Source organism: Bison bison, unplaced genomic scaffold (genome assembly GCF_000754665.1).
Source record: "Bison bison bison isolate TAMUID 2011002044 unplaced genomic scaffold, Bison_UMD1.0 scf7180017864367, whole genome shotgun sequence".
Lineage (NCBI taxonomy): Eukaryota > Metazoa > Chordata > Mammalia > Artiodactyla > Bovidae > Bison > Bison bison.
This window is the reverse complement of record NW_011494939.1, coordinates 5771311-5777655: the sequence shown is the minus strand read 5'-3', so window position 1 is coordinate 5777655 and position 6345 is coordinate 5771311. Positions and strand designations below refer to the sequence as shown.

The window sequence follows — 6345 nt, the reverse complement described above, 5'->3', positions numbered from 1 at the left end:
CTTATGTATCATAGGCTTGGAGATTCTTCTATTTTATATAACTCTATTTTACTTCCTCTGTGTTTATAATATTTGACTCTGTTTTATTCTCTCATTCTATTATTTTTCTATTTTCTGCTCTTATTTTCCTATAAGTTTAATTTTATGAGGTCAGTTTTTCTCTAAATTGATTGTGAATTGAGAAGGAATGGAAAATGTTTTATGTGTTAACTTATAAGAACCATATAGTCATGAAGATAACACACACATTAGTACTCAATGTTGACAAAGATGGGGAAAGTGAGCATCTTCATATATTGCTGGTGGCTTATAAACTGACACAGTCTTGCTGGTGGCTTATAAACTGACACAGTCTTTTTGGCAATATGAATCAACAGGTATGTGTACATAATTTTTTACCTAGAAAGTCGAATTCTAGGAAATTGTTCTAGGAATAAGCATGTTATCTATAGCATGTTTGTATCAATTAGCTTTGAATGAATAACAGACTGCCCAAACTTAATGGATTAAAATAGCAAACATTTATTACTTTTCATGTTCAGTAGGTTGATTGCATGGTTCTTCAGGTCTGGGTCAGCTCACCAGGAGCTGAATGGCCTAGCTGAATGACCTCATTTACATGTTTGGGCCTCAGCTGAGATGACTGGGCCCAGTCTCTATGTGGTCTCTCCTTCACCAGGCTAGCCCAGGCTTCTTCATATGGTGGTATCAGAATTCCTAGCAACCAAAAACGTGCAAGCTCCAGTACATAAACACTTTTCAAGACTCTACTGGCATCAAATTTGCCAAGGTCCCCACTGAGAAAAGCAAGTCAAATGATCACACCCAGATTTAGGGATGGAGAAGAAGAGTCTACTTCTTGATTGGAAGAGCTACAAAATATTTGGGCCGTTTTTCTCCTATACCATATGTTCATCTCAGCACCATCTATAATAACAAAATGGGAGGGGATTCAGTGTCCAAAGGTAGAGGTCTTGTTAAATAAATCAAACATACATACACACATCCAAACATTCCATCATTTACAAATGATGGAAAAGAGTTAATACTATCAGGAAATGGTCTCCATATAGAGTTAAGTGGGAGAGAAAAATAATTATAAAATCTCATTTTTGTGAAGCAAAAAAGTATAAAAGCATAGGTTAAAAAAAAGATTGAAAGGACATGCAACAAAATGTTAATCAATGTATCTAATAATGAGGTTACTTTTAACTTCTTTATGCTTTTCTGCATAAGAGCTAACAATTCTATTATCTAGCACTACCAAAGCACTTTATGAATGTTAACTTACTCAATCCTCATGATGACTCAGTAAGATAGAGTCTACCAATATCATTGTCCAGATGGGAGAAACTTAATAACATACCTAAAAAGGTCACACATCAAGGAGAAGGAAGATTCTTGCTTTGAATCTAAACTCCATGCTCTTAACCACGAATCTCTTTTTAAGTCAACTGATTTGTTTCAGGTCAGAGTGTGATGTTTGATAAATGGACTATACCATTGGTTTCAAAAGTTTTTTTAAAAAAAAAATCACTAAAACTCTTTTATTGCAAATGTAATATACTCCAGAAGTATATAGAATAAAAGATGAAGTTCATTCTGCCAGGATCCCTGTACCATTCTCAGAGATAACCATTATTAGCAGTTTGGTGGAGAAGGCAACGGCACCCCACTCCCGTACTCTTGCCTGGAAAATCCCATGGATGGAGGAGCCTGGTGGGCTGCAGTCCATGGGGTCGCTAAGAGTCAGACACGACTGAGCAACTTCACTTTCACTTTTCACTTTCATGCACTGGAAAAGGAAATGGCACCCCACTCCAGTGTTGTTGCCTGGAGAATCCCAGGGACGGGGGAGCCTTGTGGGCTGCCATCTATGGGGTCACACAGAGTCAGACACGACTGAAGTGACTTAGAAGTAGCAGCAGCAGCAGTTTGGTATGTATTTCTTTCTTTTACATGTACTTACTTATCTAAATACACTGTGTATGTGTGTGTAAGTGTGCATAGGTATGTGTGTATACTTTTTCACACATGTGAAATCACACTCTACACTTGTTATTTGGTGATATTTTGACAGGTCTTAAAGATCTTACCATGTCAATCCACACAGATCTGCTTCATTCTTTTTTGTGATTTATCAGCCTCTGCTAAAAAGAAGAATCCCAGAAATACCTTCATGGTATAGGCTTTCTTTGAGGGACAGGGTGAGAGCAAAGGGTCCCCAGAGAGCTTAAGGAAGGAGAGACATGATCATGAGAGATGTAAAAGGATGACCCCTGAAATACTTGTAACATTGTATTTGTTTCATAGGACTGCTGTAACAAAGTACCACAAACTGGATGGCTTAAAACAGAAACTTGTAACTTACAAACTTAACTTATAATTTTCTGGCAGTTCAATGGTTAGGACACTGCTTCCACTTTAGGAGGAGCAAGTTTGATCCCTGGTCAAGGAACTAATGCCTTGGGGTGCAGCCAGAAAACAAACAAAGAACAAACAAAAAAAAAAACACTAAAAAGAAAAACAGAAACTTACTCTCTCACAGTTCCGGAGGTGAGAAGTCCAAAATCTAGGCAGGGCCATGCTCCCTCAGTAAGCCCTAAGGAAGAATCCTTCCTTGCCTCTTACATCTTCTTGTGGCTCCTAGCAATGCTAGGTGTTCCTTGGCTTGCAGCCACACCAGTCCTATCTCTGCTTCCTCACAAGGCCTTCCCAAGCGTGTATATGTCTTGTGCATTTGTCATCTTCTTACAAAGACACCAGTAAGGCTGCACCCTAATCTAGTATGACCTTAGCTTAATTTAACTAATTAACATCTGCAAAGACCCTATTTTCAAATAAGGTCTATTCCGAGGTTGCAGGTAGACATAAGTTTTAGGGGAGACCCTGTCCAGCTCACTACACAGGCCTACAGTTTCCGCTTGAATAAAAGTGTCATTAATACGCAACTGTTGAAAGGCATATTATTCTGCTGAGAACGTATGGATTCCCCACTAGTAGGTTTTGAGGGGCTTTCAAAAGAAATTCAATGCATTGTCAGAACAATCCAAACAAACTTTACTTCACTTTACCTGTGAAAATGAATCTTCATCTCATGGACAGGGATGCAGAACATCAGAATTTAAGTAGAGTATCATAATTTAAAGAACTCACTCTGGACTTCCCAAGTGGTCCATTAGTTAACAAATCCGCCTGCCAATGCAAGGGACACGGGTTCAATTCCTGCTCTGGGAAGATTCTACATGCTGAGAAGTGCCACAACTACTGACGAAGCCCCTGTGCCTAGAGTTAGTGCTCTGCAACAAGAGAAGCCACCACAATGAAAAGTCCATGCAACAGAACTAGAGAGTAACCACTAGAGAAAGCCCATGCACAGCAGTGAAGATCCAGTGCAGCCATAAATAAATAAAATTATTAAAAAAAATGAACTCACTCCAAATTTTCACAACATAGCTGAATCACATATTACTATATCTTTACAATTTTGCACTTATGTCTTTTGCCATAATCACAATGCAGCATATGTCTTACAGAAGTAAGATTATTTAAGAAGGAACTAACCAAATAAACTCCAAAATTGCTATTCCTCCATTCTTTCTCATTCTGAGAGGAGAAACCAGAAATGTTTCAATTCCCCACCCAGTGCTCTCATCTTATTCTTGGCAAGAACCCAGATGGGCCCTTGATCACTTTTGGTAGGGGCAGTGCATTACCTCCTGAGACAAGTCACTTCACCTTAAAACAAGTTCTTCTACAAAACTGTTAGTGTAGGCTCTATCATCTCTAGGCTTCACACTAGAACATGGAGGCTCAGAGAAGTATGTATGCATGTTATGCAAATACATGAGAAAAAGATTGGAATGGTATATATGAAAGATTTTGTGTGATTTTCCATATCTCCCTAAAATGTTACGAGTACCAATTCACTAATTTAAAAAAAATAATTGTGGGGTCAATTAGAAAACTATTTGCTCAAGGTCACATAGGAAGTGGTAGAGCTTGGATTGGAACCCAGGGCTGAACAACCTCCAGTAGGGATGGAATTCTTTGGCCTCTCCCCTAGTAACCCTGAGCTCCAGCTTCTCCTGTCCTTCCAGGTCTGGAAACTCTGCTCACCCAACAGGGCTTCCACCTCCAGCTCCAGCCCTCATCCCAGAGACCAGGACACAGCAGAGGAGGGTTTGATAGGGACAGGCCTTTGGTCTTTGGTCTTGAGTGAGGCTGTACAGGTGGCTTCCCTGGTGGTTCAGCTGGTAAAGAATCCACCAGCAATGCGGGAGGCCTGGGTTCAATCCCTAGGTTGGGAAGATCCCTGGAGAAGTGAGTCTACCCACTCCAGTATTCTGGTCTGGAGAATCCCATGGACTATGAAAGTGAAGTCTCTCAGTCGTGTCTGACTCTTTGCGACCCCATGGACTGTAGCCTATCAGGCTCCTCCGTCCATGGGATTTTCCAGGCAAGAGTACTGGAGTGGATTGCCATTTCCTTCTCCAGGGGATCTTCCCGACCCAGGAATCGAACCCGCTTTGCAGGCAGACGCTTTACCTTCTGAGCCACCAGGGAAGCTCTCACCAGGCTCCCCCGTCCCTGGGATTCTCCAGGCAAGAACACTGGAGTGGGTTGCCATTTCCTTCTCCAATGCGTGAAAGTGAAAAGTGAAAGTGAAAGTGAAGTCGCTCAGTCGTGTCCGACTCTAGCGACCCCATGGACTGCAGCCTTCCAGGCTCCTCGGTCCATGGGATTTTCCAGGCAAGAGTACTGGAGTGGGGTGCCATTGCCTTCTCCTCCATGGACTATAGGGGTCACAAATAGTAGGACACGACTGAACAACTTTAATTTCATTCAGGTCTTTGGTCTTGAGTGAGGCTGTACAGAGGCAATTCTGGCACTCCCGAGCCTCGTCCTAGAGCAGCCATGATGGCATTCGCCTTTGTGTCCTTGCAACTAACAATTGTTGGAGGAAGAAGACCCAGCACTAGGCGCCTCACCAGCTATGTGATTTAGAGGGAGAGGAAATGGGCTTCGGCGACGGTAGAGAACCCTTCGCCTTGAGTATGGACTTAATGATTATTATTCGGATGATTATTATCCTTATCAGCGCTGTCGTCACTGTCACCGAATGTGCGACACCTCCCTCCCCCAAGGCCAGAGATTGCGCCAGAGCCCCAGCCCGCCAGCAAGCAGGTGACGCCGCCGCTGACGGCCAGAGGAGGGAGAGAAGAGGGTGCGTGGTCTTCGGTGCGACGAGAACTGTCACGTGATCCCCAGCACCCAGGGCGGAGACGCCCTCTATCCCTCCCCTTCTACCTCCGGACTCACCGGCGCGCGTCGCGTCCTCAGGCGCTCCGGGCTTCCCCGCGTCACCTGCAGCCAGCGCGCCCCCCCGCGACTCCGTCATTCATTCCTCCTACACTGCTAGCGCAGCGCGCGGGCCTCTGGGGCTAGGAGAACCGCAGCGCGCAGCGCGCGCTTTGAGCCCGAGTTTCCGCACTAATCTCGGCTCTCTCCTTGGAGGAGTCTCGGTAACTGGGCCGACACGCGCGCACCAAGGCAGACCTGCACCCCCAGCCCTGTTGCTGGCGCCGAAACTCGGGCTCAAAGCGCCCGCCGCGCCCTGCGGTTCTCCCAGCTCCTGAGGCCCCCAAGTACCACCGGGGCACACAAGAGCCCAAGCATGGATATAGAAGAACAGAGACACTTAAGAGATAGACGTAGACACCTGGAGTAGGAAATGGCAACCCACTCCAGTATTCTTGCCTGAAAAATTACAAGGACGGAGCATGGCGGGCTACAGTAGTCACTGGTGTCGCAAAGAGTTGGTCACATACTCATGCCATGTACAATACATAATTTTTTACTGCTGTGTAAAGCAAAGGTCTTTCTCAAAATATTATAGCTTAAATTTAAAAAAAGAGAGACGTAGACAAAGACTACGACACAAAAAGAAATGGGTCACCAAGGCAGAGACACAGAGACGTCGAGTTAGACTGACAAATAAATAGGCACAGACAGAAACAGAAGGCGGTCACAGAAACAGACTCCAGATGAACAGTTTCAGACCCGAAGAGCAATCCCACACGAGAGCGCGCCAAAAGTGGGGACACCACCCATTGACCTGAGCTATTCCTGCGTCCTGCAGGTTCCCGCACACCTTCCCGCGTATCCGACTCTCCCCCCGCCACGCTTCCGGTGTCCGCCCAGCTTCGAATGCTGGCCCTGCTTCCGGCCCCGACCCGCTCCCCAATTCCCAGTGCCTCTAGAAGCATCTCAGAGCTTGTGTGCAAGACTCTCCTCCCGCCCCTCGCATGCCGGGGTCGCTCCTGCCTTCCCCCCAGTCCGGCC

The 6345-nt window shown here is 45.0% G+C and overlaps 1 protein-coding gene across 1 annotated transcript in view; it reads right to left on the bottom strand.

Moving 5' to 3' along the window:
- ECE2 (endothelin converting enzyme 2) overlaps positions 1-6345 on the bottom strand; it is a 32767-nt gene that overhangs the window by 17176 nt on the left and 9246 nt on the right. The gene's annotated exons all lie outside the window — the stretch shown is intronic.